This window comes from Mustela lutreola, chromosome 2, assembly GCF_030435805.1.
Source record: "Mustela lutreola isolate mMusLut2 chromosome 2, mMusLut2.pri, whole genome shotgun sequence".
NCBI lineage: Eukaryota > Metazoa > Chordata > Mammalia > Carnivora > Mustelidae > Mustela > Mustela lutreola.
The window spans coordinates 150,517,370-150,532,251 of NC_081291.1; positions in this window are offsets into that span (position 1 = coordinate 150,517,370).

Consider the following 14,882-nt stretch of genomic DNA (forward strand, 5'->3'; position numbering starts at 1 on the left):
TGGATGGACACTTGGGCTCTTTCCATAATTTGGCTATTGTTTTTTTCCCCCATAATTTGGCAATTGTTGATGATGTGCTATAAATATTGGAAGGGATATGTCCTTTTATATTTATTTATTTATTTTCAGTGTTCCAAGATTCATTGTTTATGAGCCATACCCAGTGCTCCATGCAGTATGTGTTCTCTTTAATACTCACCACCAGGCTCACCCAACCCCCCACTCCCCTCACCTCCAGAACCCTGTTTGTTTCTCAGTGTTCACAGTCTCTCGTGGTTTGTCTCCCCCTCTGATTTCCCCCAACTCACCTCTCTTCTCCTCCCAGTGTTCTCCGTGTTATTCCTTATGCCCCACAAGTGTAACCATATGATAATTGACTCTCTTCTTGACTTATTGCACTCAGCATAATCTCCAGTCCAGTCTATGTTGATAAAAAAGTTGGGTATTCATCCTTTCTGATGGAGGCATAATACTCCAATGGATAAAGAAGATACAGAATATGTCCTTTTAAACCTGTACTTTTGTATCCTTTGGGTAAATACCTAGTAGTGCAATTGCAGGATTGTAGTATAGCTCTATTTTTAACTTTTGGAGGAAGCTCCATGCTGTTTTCCACAGTGACTGCTCCAGGTTGCATTCCCACCCACAGTGTAACAGAGTTCCCCTTTCTCTGAATCCTCACCAACACCTGTTGTATCCTGTGTTGTTAATTTTAGCCATTCTAACAGGTAAGAGGTGATATCTCATTGTAGTTTTGATTTGTATTTCCCAGATGATGAGTGATGTTGAGCATCTTTTCATGTGTTTGTTAGCCACATGGATGTCTTCTTTGGAAAAATATCTATTCATGTCTTTTGTCTTATTTATTAACTGGATTATTTGTTCCTTTGGTGTTGTGTTTGATAAGTTCTTCATATATTTTGGATACTAACCCTTTATCAGCTATGTCATTTGCAAAACCCTCTTTCATTCTGTAGGTTGCCTTTTAGTTTTGTTGATTGTTTTCTTTGCCATGCAGAAGATTTTTATTTATTTATTTATTTATTTTTTTTTATTTTTTTTTAAATTTTTTATTTTTTATAAACATATATTTTTTATATACATATATTTTTATCCCCAGGTCTGTGAATCACCAGGTTTACACACTTCACAGCACTCACCAAATCACATACCCTCCCCAATGTCCATAATCCCACCCCCTTCTCCCCAACCCCCTCCCCCCGGCAACCCTCAGTTTGTTTTGTTTTTAAGATTATATTTATTTATTTGAGAGAAAGAGAGAGCAAGAGCAGGGTGGGGGCAGAGGGAGAAGCAGTTTCCCTGCTGAGTCGGGAAACCAATGTAGGGCTTGATCCTGGGACTTTGGAATCATGACCTGAGCCAAAGGTAGACACCTGATGACTGAACCACCCAGACTCAAAATATTTTTTCTTTTTTTTTAGATGTTATTTATTTATTTGACAGAGAAAGACACAGCGAGAGAGGGAAGAGAAGCAGGGGAGTGGGAGAGGGAGAGGCAGCCCCCACCCCAGCAGAGAGCCTGATGCAGGTCTCCATCCCAGGACCCCAGAACCCCAGGATCATGACCCAAGCCGAAGGCAGCCACTTAACAACTGAGCCAGGGGCCATCCAGGCTCAGAAGATTTTTATTTTGATTTTTATTTTGGTGAAGTCTCAATAGTTTATTTTTGGGTTTTGTTTCCCTTGCTTCCAGAGACATATTTGGTAAGAAGTTGCTGAAGCTGATGTCAAAGAAGTTACTTCCCATGTTCCCCTCTAGGATTTTGATAGTTTCCTATCTCATATTTAGGTCTTTCATCCATTTGGGGTTGATTTTTGTGTAAGGTGGTATAAGAAAGTGATGTAAGAAAGTGGTCCATTTCATCCCTTTACAAGTTGCTATGCAGTTTTCCCAGCACCATTTGTTGAAGAAACTATCAGATTGCCCTTCTTGAAGACATAAACTCTGGTCTTTAATTTACAGCAGAACCTTAAAACATGCATTGAAGAATATCAAAAGGTATCTGTAGACTATAAACACTTAAATCACTGTGATTCTATTACTGCAACTAGTAATAGAATGGTGGAGAGTAATATTCTCTAACTGGGTATAATAAATATGTATTTCAAAAAGATTTTGATCAGTCTTTCCCCTAAAGATAAAAACACAATGTTTAGTAAAAGTATTGAGAAAGCTCTTAGGCTTTCTTATAAAGTATGCAAACTTAACCCAAGAGTGTCACTTTTTTTTTTTTAAAGATTTTCTTTATTTATTTGACAGACAGAGATCACAAGTAGGCAGAGAGACAAGCAGAGAGGGGGAGAGGAGGAAGCAGAAGCCCCCCCGATGCGGGGCTCGATCCCAGGACCCTGAGATCATGACCTGAGCTGAAGGCAGAGGCTTTAAACCACTGAGCCACCCAGGCGCCCCCAAGAGTGTCACTTTTGATTTAATAATTCTTCCCATACAGATTTTACATTGTGTGTCTAATTAAGAAATGTCTAAATTAAGTTCCAATCTTAGGAAACCAAGTGAAAGTTAATAAAGACACATGAGCATTTGATTAAAATGGATAGGATCATGAGTGCCAGAAAAACAACAATTGATTATCAAATTAATCAAAGTGACAAAGCACTTAAAAATAAATATAGAAGGAAGGAACACTATTGTAAGAAATGCTCGCTCTTTCATTGAGAAGGAAACTGTTTATTATTAATAGTCAAGGACATAATAAAGATAATATAAAATACAGACTACAGACATGGCTTCTCGTAAGATACAGAATCTCTGTTTTTAATGTGCATTTCTTTCATATTTAAGGTAAGGGTCATCAAATACTATCTATAAATGGCAAGAAACTGATATTTTAGGATTTGCAGGCCCCATAGTCTCTGTTGCAACTACTCAACTCTTGTTACAGCAGAAAGCAGCTATAGAAAAATGTAAATGAATGAGTTTAGCTGTGTTCCAATAAAATTTTATTTATAAAAACAGGTGACTGGCCAAATATAGCCTATGGGACATCATTTGCTAACACTTGTTTTAGGTGAAGGCATTAATCAGAAAACCAAGGAAGCAAGTTCATCAAAACAAAATGTGAATTATAGCACATTCCATAGCTTCTTTTCAGAACCAAGTGTTATAAATCTAGGCAGATAAACTCATGCCCCAAAGATAGGAACTTTCTGTAGCATATAAAAATGAGAAGCGAGAGTGTTTAAAAATAAATTAGTCATTAATCAATGTTTCAGTATTCCATCTCATTTATAAAATATCTACATGGGGCACCTGGGTGGCTCAGTTGGTTGAGCCTCTGCCTTTGGCTCAGGTCATGATCTCAGGGTCCTGGGAGTGAGTACCACACTCCCACTCTCTCTCAGAGCACTCTGCTCAGCGGGGAGCCTGCTTCCCCTCCTTTCTCTGCCTGCCTCTCTGCCTACTTGTGATCTCTTTCTCTCTCTGTCAAATAAATAAATAAAATCTTTAAAAAAAATCTGTTTTCTAAGAATTACCTATTAGTTGCTCAATTTAACATTAATTGAAAGTTTTAGAAAATATATTTAACTTAACACACTATAAATTACTAAAATTTAAAAAGTTTACTAACATGATGCATTAATTAAATATAAATATATATTATTTATAACTTGAATATCATGTAAGAGTGTTGTCAGTATATTGATTTATCAAAATGTATGAATTTAGGATTTCCATAATAACATTATCTAGGTAATAAAAATCCAAGTAGAATAAAATGTGTGTTTGTATAATACTTAACACTGATAAATCAGGCGAAAAACCGTTATTTATTTAAAATAAATATCTTAAACTAGTCTCACTTTTAAAATGTTTCTGTGCTAACAATATCTGTAAGAAGGATTTTTTAAAGTCCAGCTCATTTAAGCTATTAGAAGTTTAATTCTCTTATTTTCTGGGAATTTTAGAAATATTTTATAAAAATGCTTATTTATCTCTATAAGCCAATGCCAACAGAGTTATTTTAATTTAAGAAACAAATAGAATAATTCATTGAAGCTTCCAGAAATAGAAAAACAATGACATGTAAAAGCATTTAAATACAGACAAAGAAACACATAGAATACTGTAATTCATCAGTTGTACAACCTCAGCTATAGGTAAAAACTAAGCACAAACATAAAGACATATTGTTCCATACATCAAATGCTATTTTTCTCAATGAGTACAGAATTTTTAAATCAATTTGAATTCAAAATGGAAATTAATAAAAAAAGAATAAAAAATGAGATTTTCTTTTCTTTTATCTAACCCAGAAAATAGACATTTATCATCATTGAACAGTAATCACCAAATGGTTAGATCAGAGATTGGCAAGTCAGCCTGTGGGCGAAATTGGCTTACTGCCCATTTTTGATGTTTCACAAAGAATAGATTTTACACTTTTAAGTGTAAAATAATATTTTATGACACATTAAAATTAAAAAAATTAAACCTTTAGTTCTAATACATAAAGTTTTATTTAACTGAGTCATGCTTATTCATTTACATAATGTCTGTTTGTTTTTATAGTACAATGACAGGGTTGAGTAGTTGCAACAAAGACTATATGACTCTTAAAACCAAAAATATTTACTATCCAGCCTTTTGCAAAATTAATTTGCCAACACCAGTATAAGACTATAGAATAAACTCTCAATCATTGCTACCTCACCAGAGGAGAATAACTTACCAGTTTATGTAAATCAGAAAAAATATCAAGACAAATTCAACGCAGGAACAGAAGACAGAAACAAAATAAACAGTTAAAACTTCTACTGCTGCTTGGGATTCACTCTGAAAGTCAAGAAATGTGCTCTTTGGTGTAGGCAGCCTACAAAGTTCACTTTTCTGGTAAGTTCTGATAAGTTCACTTTTCTCTGTTAGGTAAATTCATTGGGCATCTCTGTGGATGACCATCACACTGTTAGGTGATAATTTTTAAAATGTAAATATAGATATGTTTCAAATATTTTATTGAATTCAACCAGTCAGGCGTAAAAACCAGTTCCCTATAGGATTGTTTTACATTAACATTCCATGAGATTGATCTATAGCTATTCGTGTGTGTGTATGTGTGTGTGTGAGAGAGAGAGAGAGAGAAATCTTTATCAGATTTAGATGTCCATGTTCTATTTTGTTCATGAAAATTCAGAAATTTTCCTTTGTGTTCCGAAACAATTCAAGATTAGTATTTGTTTTGACATTAACAATATTAATATTACATAGTTTCTGAAGATTTTGTAAAATTCCCTGGTAAACTATCTGGGTTTGGTGACTATGTAAATAGTGCTTTAATAACTTTTTGCAGTAGTGCCATGGAAATTGATCTATTTAAGCTTTCTATTTCTACTGTGGTCAGTTTTATAGAAAACTGAGTTCATTTTATAGAAAACTATCTGTTATTTCATTTTGAGTTTCAAAGTTATTTGGATCAAATTACAGAAATTAGTCATACACACATATATGTGCATATATACATATGTATATATATATATATAGCTATTTTCCCCTTGTTACTTCTTATTTTGTATATTTGTGCTTTCTCTCATATTTTCAAAATTAGATTAGCTAATGACTTATTTATTTTATTAGATATTTTTAACATCATTATTTCTATCCTTTTTCTAATCCCATGAATCCCTGTTTTTATCCTACAGTTTCCACTTTTGTATACTTTTGTATTCCTTTTCAAACTTTTGAGTTAGAAAATAATATATCATTTTTATTGATACACTTATGTAAGGCTGTGGATTTCCTTCAAATCACTACTTTTATTATATCATAGATTTTGATATGTAGTATTTCCATTATAAGTATGGTCTAGAAATACTGTAATTTCAGGATGTTTATTTTTCTTTTTAATCCAAGAGTTGTTTCATGGAGAATTGGTTGCTGTTTTTTAATGGAAAAATAATTTTGGAGAGATTTGAGGCATTTTATTTGTTTGGTTGGTTTTGATTTCTCTTTTGTTACATTGTAAGAATAGACTCTTATTTGTATTATTTCTATTTTATGGAGACCTCAGAAACCATGAAGCAGAGATTGCAAACCATGCTTACTATGCCATTTCTGAATTCTAGATCAGAATTCATGAGGATAATAAAACTGTTGTTTTACACTAGTAAGTTATGGAGTGGTTTGTTACTCTGTAATAGAAAACTGGCACATGGAAAAATGTCAAAAAACTTTACTTTATGATTTTAAAGAATAAAATAAATTCATCAGTGGATGTGACACTATAGGACATAAAATCCAACCAATTTTCTGATGTTTGAATACATTTTAAATAAAATTGCCAATCATTATTATCCAGATTCTATTTAGGTATCTCCAATGACTGGGAGTTTACTGATTATAAAAGCTTTCCATAATCAACCTAGAGTTATTCTTCTTGCTGGGTTTAACTAGTAGGATATGATACATTCAAAAAAAGAAAAAGAAAAAGAAAAGTAAAGAAGAAAGTAGACCCAGTTTTTTCAAAAGAGATAGTGTATACAATCGTTTATCTGGTTCAATTTTTTCTAATCTTTAATAGAGACAGAGTAATATAACAGCTTTTATAATTTCTGCCTTTATCTTCTGTTCTCTATAAAACAAAGAAAATTTTAAAATGGTACTTTGTATAGTATTCAATTTATTACATAACTGGCTGTCAAACACGACTGGTCAGAACTGATTGATATTTTTCACTGTTTTAGAGTTATTTCTTTGACCAGACGCATATTAGGACTTATATGATTACCACTCTTTTGTTTTAAATGAAGTGCAAAAGTTCCATCTGCCACTATTTTATGTGCCCATGGCTGGCTACTGACTTTGATGTCCAGAATATAAAATCTGGGAGCCATCGCTGTGCCTCTATAGTAATCATCATTTATTCAGTATGAAGCTGTCTTTCTCTTTGCCATCTGACCTCAGGATAAGAAACTGTTTTCAAATGTCCATCATTTTAAAATCTTGGTTGGTGTTATGTTGTGGGCTGTTATAGCTCCAAATATCCTGAAGGCTTTGGGCTGAGTCCCTGATTTCATTTCAGCTCTCCATCGCTACATCATTTGGAGCAATAATTAGAATGCACCCCCAAAGAGTTTATGAACTTAAGGTTTTTGGAATCATTCTCAAGTTTTCCTGGAACTTACCCAGTTATAATGATTAAATTAGATCTGATCCTATGGATTACAATGGCTCTGTTTTGTGAGCGTTCTAATGTATCTTAGACCAGAGACTTCTGTGAATCTGTATCCCTTGAGGATTGACAAAAACCAAAATAACATCTTAGATTTGGAAACATTCAAATTATGTCATCTGATACTGATAAATTTTGGAGAATACATATTTTAAAAATGTAGTGGTTAATACCATTATTATTTAACCAGTTTATTGCTGGTTTTGCCAGAGTAAAGAAAGAAAGGAAGCAAAAATAAGAGTATAATCATTGGGAAGATGAAAAATTTTGCAAATTTTATTGGGAAAATAAAGAGAAAATCTTAAAATAAATAAGTTGAGTTTTAAAATTTTTTAAAAATGTGCTATTCATAGCCAATAGGTAGACATAAGCAAAATAAGTTTTCATTTACAGTAATATGTTTTTAAAATATTCAACAAAAGACCTTGGAACTACCTTGTTTGTATAAGACTTATGTGACTACAACTATAAAATTTTCTTGGGAGAGAATTATTGAAGAATTTGGGAAAATGAGAAAATGAACATTATATAATGTTGGTTGGGAAACTGGCATATATAGTGTTATTCTAAATACCTTTACATTATGCCCATGCATAAAAATATGATAAAAAGAAAACATTAGAATTTAACATTGGTTTTCTCTGAGTTTTAATGTCTTGTTATTTTTCCCTCAAGGTTTTCTATGCTTTCAAAATTCTTTGTCTTAAGTATATATTTTATAATTTGAATAAAAATTTTAATCATTAAAAATTATCTCAAGATTTACTGAAATATATTTAACAATTTAGAAAAAAATAACTAAAATTAGTGAATAAAGTTGTGACCATCTTCTCAATACTCTGAGTAAAGATTCATATATCCATATGATTTTTAGGAATTAGAAATGACTGCTCCTTCATCCCATATTATTATTATTTTTTTAAAGATTTTATTTATTTATTTGACAGAGAGAGATCACAAGTAGGCAGAGACACAGGCAGAGAGAGAGAGAGGAGGAAGCAGGCTCCCTGCTGAGCAGAGAGCCTGATGCGGGACTTGATCCCAGGACCCTGAGATCATGACCTGAGCCGAAGGCAGCGGCTTAACCCACTGAGCCACCCAGGCGCCCCATCCCATATTATTTTGAAGCAAATGCCAGACATCATATTATTTCAACTTCAAATATTTCAGGATATGTTTCATTTTTGAAATAAAAACAAAATACCACTATCATATCTGGAAGCTTAAGAATAATTTCTTAATATTAAATACATAGTATTCAAATTCACTAATTATTTCATAATTCTTCATCATTTTTTGAATCAGAATTCAAAAAAAGTATATACATTTCAATGTTTGATATTACTTTTCACTCTCTGTTCATCTGTAGGCATCTCAATGACTTGTTGGAGGTTGAATTTCATTTGTTACACAAACTGGGTCTTTTATTTTTAGACCCTTCCATGATCTGGAGTGACTGGATTTTGCTCATTAAATTCTTGTGTGTCATTTAGCATATTCCCTGTGTTTCTATAAATTTCTGGTTAGAGCTAGAAGCTTTGTCAGTTTCACATGTTTTCATTTTTTTCCTCTTTTTTTCTTTCTGATGTTGATGATCATTTGTAGCTATTTTAAAATGTTAAAATTTTTTTGATACTCCCACCATTCAAGTGTGGGATATATAAGCTTTCCACATGAATCTCAGTGTACATTAGTGATTTTCTTATAACCAATAGAATGCAGTGAAAATAATGCTATGAGCCTTTTAAAACTAGGTCAGAGAAAAAATCGTGCAGTTTCCACTTAGCTTGTTGTGGGTGCTTACTCTTGGACAATGGTTCCCTACCAAAAGTAATCTATGGTCTCCTTCCTTCTCCTCAGGGGACATTTGGTCTGAGATATTTTTGGTTGTCCCAGCTGAGAAGGTTTTACTATTGCCGTCTATTGAGTAGAAGATAGCAATGCTGCTGAACATCCTACAGTGCACAAGACAGCTCCCTGTAACAAAGAATCATTTGGTCCAAAAATATCAGTAGTGCCAAAATTAAGAAATCCTGTGCTAAGGGGTGTCACCTGTCATATGCCAAGTCTGATAACTTTGAGACTCTCATGTGGAAAAATCCACCTGATACTTTAGAGCTCTCATTGACAGCCAGTATCATCTTTTACATGAGTGGATTATCATGGATATTCAGTCCAGCTGAGTTTTCAGATCACAGTAGCCTCAGCCACCCATTGCCTTCAACTTCATGAGAGACTCCCAAGTAAGAGATGCTCAGCCAAGCCCATTCTGATTCCTGATTTACAAAATATAAGCAAAATAAAAGATTATTTAATCCAAGAAAAATTGGGGTGATTTGTTAAACAGATAGGAGAAGGCACTGCTTAAATCCATTCATAGATTAGGACTTAGGAAATGGATACAGTTCGATCCTTCTTTCTTCATTTATTAATTGCAATATTTGTACAAAGAAGAAATTATCCTGGTTGACTATTTAATTACAGTAATCTACAATTTATGTAAGAAACCCGGCATGAATGCTTAACTACAACCTACAAAAACTGCAAATACATTCATACAAACTTGCAAACATACATAAGAAGGGGAGAAAATCTTGAAAGTAAGGAATGGAGGTTGATAGAGTATTTCAAAAGAGAATAGTTATAGTAACATCTGAATGCTCAACAGTTACAATGGGAAGGCAGGTATCAATGGATGATGGTTTCGATTTGCTAAAGAGATAACTGCCATGCTAGAATTCTATAATCAGTGAAAATATTCATTAAGATTAAATGTGAAATAATGATCACATTTAAATGAGTGATAATAATAGAAATTAAGAGTGTTTATAGCTTCTACAAAGCTCTGAGCTCACGATATTATTTTGGTTTTCTTTTGTCAAATAAAAGACAATTATTTCCAGTTTCTCTGATGTCTCAGTGGGACCAAGTGACTGAGTTAAGGCCAATAAGAAGAGGACACAAATAATGCACTAATTCTAGGCCTAGACTTAAAATATTTTATAAGATCTTTTAAGCTCCCTTTTTCTCTTATGTGGCTGCGAGTAAAGAACTAATACTTAGTCCTAAATTTGCCTTCCTTAGAAGTCTGATTTACTTAGTCACATTTCTAAGAAACTTTTCAGAACTTCTGCCAAACCCACAAAGAGTGCAACATGAGCAAAAAGTACATTTGTAAGAGTTATGCTTCTGAAATTTTGGGAAATGTTTGTTAAAGAAAAAGTATTAATTTCCCAATTAATACAGGTATTGACAACTGAAGAAAAGGCTGAAAAGCTGTAAATTCATTTTTGTATACTGACAGTCCATTTGGCACACTGTTACCTGGAGTACTCTAAAAGGCAAAGTTTATCTACTAAGAAAGCAGCTCTTGGAAATATTATTAGGTTTAAAAAAAAAAACCCTTAGTGTGTATTGATTATTATTGGTAGATTTGATGAAATATTATAGGAAAAAATAAGCTTAAGAAAGAATTGGAAAGTTTTGCTGCCATAAAAAAGAGGTATCCTAAAAAGCCCAGAAATTCAGGTTCGATAGGTTGAAAAACTGTTTCCAGATACCAGTGTTAAGAGTTGGGATTTTAAAAAAGCCACAAGAAAAATAAAAGCCTAGTCAAACTTCTTAGTTTGATAAAGTAACTGAGAGCACAGATTAGATGAAGGTATGGTTTTCCAACTTTATGTTTCAGATGGCCTTATATAAGGTCACCATAATTACATTGACAATGGAAGTCAGAAGTTATAAGAAACAAAAGAAATCAGGGTCAAAACAAATTTAGGTGTTTACTGGCTTATGAAACCAACTGGAAGCAAAGAGAACTAAGTTTTGTTTTTTAAAATATTTTATTTATTTATTTGAGAGAGAAAGAGAGAGAGAAGCTGAGCACATAGGGAGGGTGAGAAGGAGAAGCATACTCCCTGCTGAGCAGAGAGCTAGATGTGGAGCTCAAGCCCAGGGCCCTGAGATCATGACTTGAGCTGAAGGCAGATGCTTAACCTACTGAGCAACCTGGGCACTCTGAGAACTAAGTTTTTGAAAAAAATTGTGTTACTGAAAAAATCATAGCCAGGGCGTTGTTCTAAGCCAAAGGCTTTTGACATTTTGGAACTCAAAACTACATTTGCTCAGTACCCCTTGCATAAGTTGAAAATGGATAGCTTGAAAAGAAGAAATATTTTCTAATATTCATTTCAAATATGTCAGGTAAGACAAATGGAAGTGAAGAACCTTGCAGAGGGAAAGACAAGGACCATAAGGGACGGTGGGCAAGGGTTTCCCACCCAAAGAGCAGACTCAGGTCTAATCATGAATGTTCCCAACCCAGGGTGAAAGATCTTCCTAATGTCAGATCCTGCATTGTTGTGGACCACTGATTAGTGTTTCTTTATTGTTTCCTTGTCTAAATGATAGTCCCCTATACAATTATGCTGTCCCTGTTACCATATAGTATATTGAGTATATGGAGGAAAGACAAGCAACTATTCTTTCAGCCCACAGGTTTTAGGATCACAACAATCTACATCAAAGCCTGATAGAGCAGATTGTTCATTACCCAGATCACAAAAATCCTCATGATCAATGTCCACCTTGGATGTGGCAGTTGAGAGTGGCACTTTCCATGCATTCCTGAGCTAGGCATATTTCCTCATTTTACAGGCAAGGAAACTGATCTAATAAGTACCTTGTTGATTTTTTAAAATATCTTTTTCCACTATACATATCACAGAATGTTATTGTTGAATTGTAATTGAATAATGAAAAATTTGAGGGTATATATGTTGCTGCAGTTTGATATGAATAAATATTAACTTAGTTAGTTTAAAAAATAACTGGTGGGAGGGGCACCTGGGTGGCTCAGTGGGTTAAGGCCTCTGCCTTCAGCTCAGGTCATGATCCCAGGGTCCTGGGATCAAGCCCCACATCAGGCTCTCTGCTCAGCAGGGAGTCTGCTTCCCCGCCTCTCTGCCTACTTGTGATCTCTCTCTCTCTGTCAAATAAATAAATAAAATCTTAAAAAAAAAAAAAACTGGTGAGAGATTGAGATTGAGTTTAATTACCACTAAGAAAGTTGAAGCTTTCTGCTTTTACTTTTCAGCCTTTTGTGCTACCACTAGACAATTGTCAGCAAGTCATCATAAGCATAGCAAAGTAGACTGCAGGTGTTGATAATGATCACTTATAAATTTTCACACTGTTCCAAAGCTGCATTTTGTTACATATTCCAGATTTAGCTATTTTTATTTTAATTGGTACTTTTTGAGATTTGGTATCTAACCAGCTGGCATGGTCCAGCAGGTGAGGCAGAGAAATAGTATTTTTGTCATGGTAAAATTGAAGGCAAATTGACTAATGTCTATCAATGGTACTTGAAATAGGCCACTTCTTCTCTGTTGACTTATATATTCATAAGATAGTGGGTGGGGGTCTTGTCCTCTGGGAGGACTTATATTTTTCCCACATAAAGAGATTTTGAAAAAATCCACAAAATAACATTAGGAACATAGAAGCCCTATATAGTTTAACACTTGTTGATTTTGATGTTCTACTTATCACTAATGAAATTAGAATTTATTGGTCAAATACATAAAATGCTTGAGGCATAAGTGACAACATTGAAGAAATACACTCATTTCCTGACAATTAAAGAAATTTGCACATTTACTTTATATATTCCCTGTCCCAACCTACCAATGCACAAGCTCTTAATACAGGTTTTATACTTAAATAAGTATAATGTTTTACATAACAATTTGACACATTGATCTCACAGATAGCATGTGATCCACACATACTTATTAGTGATGAGGAATCTTTAATTTAAAAATAGCTAATTCAACATAGTACTAGAAGTTCTAGCCTCAGCAATCAGACAACAAAAGGAAATTAAAGGCATCCAAATCGGCAAAGAAGAAGTCAAATTATCACTCTTCGCAGATGATATGATACTATATGTGGAAAACCCAAAAGACTCCACTCCAAAACTGCTAGAACTTGTACAGGAATTCAGTAAAGTGTCAGGATATAAATCAATGCACAGAAATCAGTTGCATTTCTCTACACCAACAAGACAGAAGAAAGAGAAATTTAAGGAGTCAATCCCATTCACAATTGCAACCCAAACCATAAGATACCTAGGAATAAACCTAACCAAAGAGTCTAAGAATCTATACTCAGAAAACTATAAAGTACTCATGAGAGAAATTGAGGAAGACACAAAGAAATGGAAAAATGTTCCATGCTCCTGGATTGGAAGAATAAATATTGTGAAAATGTCTATGCTACCTAAAGCAATCTACACATTTAATGCAATTCCTATCAAAGTACCATCCATCTTTTTCAAAGAAATGGAACAAATAATTCTAAAATTTATATGGAACCAGAAAAGACCTCGAATAGCCAAAGGGATATTGAAAAAGAAAGCCAAAGTTGGTGCCATCACAATTCCGGACTTCAAGCTCTATTACAAAGCTGTCATCATCAAGACAGCATGGTACTGGCACAAAATCAGACACATAGATCAATGGAACAGAATAGAGAGCCCAGAAATAGACCCTCAACTCTATGGTCAACTAATCTTCGACAAAGCAGGAAAGAATCTCCAATGGAAAAAAGACAGCCTCTTCAATAAATGTGTCGGACTCCGGTAGGTTTTGCGGGCCAACAGGCACGAGGAGAGCGTCCGGGCCAGCCGGTAGCTCCCCTTGGGGCTGAGCGGGATGGCGAGTGTTGCGAGTCCAGGCGCATTAACGAACCACACCAGACTCGGGGGATCTGTCGAAGCAGGATCTCACTTTATTGAGCGGGGTTGCAGCTTATATTGGGTAGGGGATGGGAAATGAGGTGAGCGGGGAGAGAGCCTATGGGGTTTGGTTACGTAGTCAGTAACTGGGTAGGGTGTGTTGGGCGAGAGGAGAAAATATCAGAGATATGCGGAACCGAAACCGCCACGTTGGCGCCAATACTGCCACGGTGGCTCCTTTTCTAGCCGGAAGAGAAGGCAGGCCAGTGCCATCTTTGCTGTGCCCAACATTTCCCCCTTTTGTTTTTGTAGGCATGACTTCTGTCTTAGGTTGCCAGTGGTGAGGTAACAGACTTACCTGTCATTGAGGGTCATACAGCAAAGGTATGTCCTCTGTCTTAGGTTGTTCTGTCCCTCCCATTGGTCTTACCTGTCATTGAATATCATGCAGCTACAAGGGGAACTTTCCTCTAAGGCCTGTCTTAGGTTGCCCCGGTCTTCATGGGGTCTTACCCGTCATTGGCCAATAAAGGTCGTTGGCGCTATTAGTACGTGTCTTCATCATGGGCGGCCAATCTCTGATAATGTACTTGGACATTCATTAATTGAATGGCTTCCATCTTCTTTTGCATGAATTGGGCCAACTTGTTTATAATGCAGGGGCCAAAGGAAACTAGGAGGAGTAGGGTTAAGATAGGTCCCAGGAAGGGGAGGACGAAGGGGAGTAGACCATTAAAGCCTGTCCAAAAACACTGCCTTTTTAAGCTCCTTAAGGTCCCCAGGCTCCCATGGGTACCATGGAGCTGGACGGTTACCCCCTGGGTTAACATTAGTGGATGGGGGTCGCACAGGGGGGCTCTTACTTCGAGGTTTGGGTTGGAGATATGGGGGCCAAGGGGCTTCATCAAAAGGGTTTAGAGGGGGATAGAGTTTTTTGG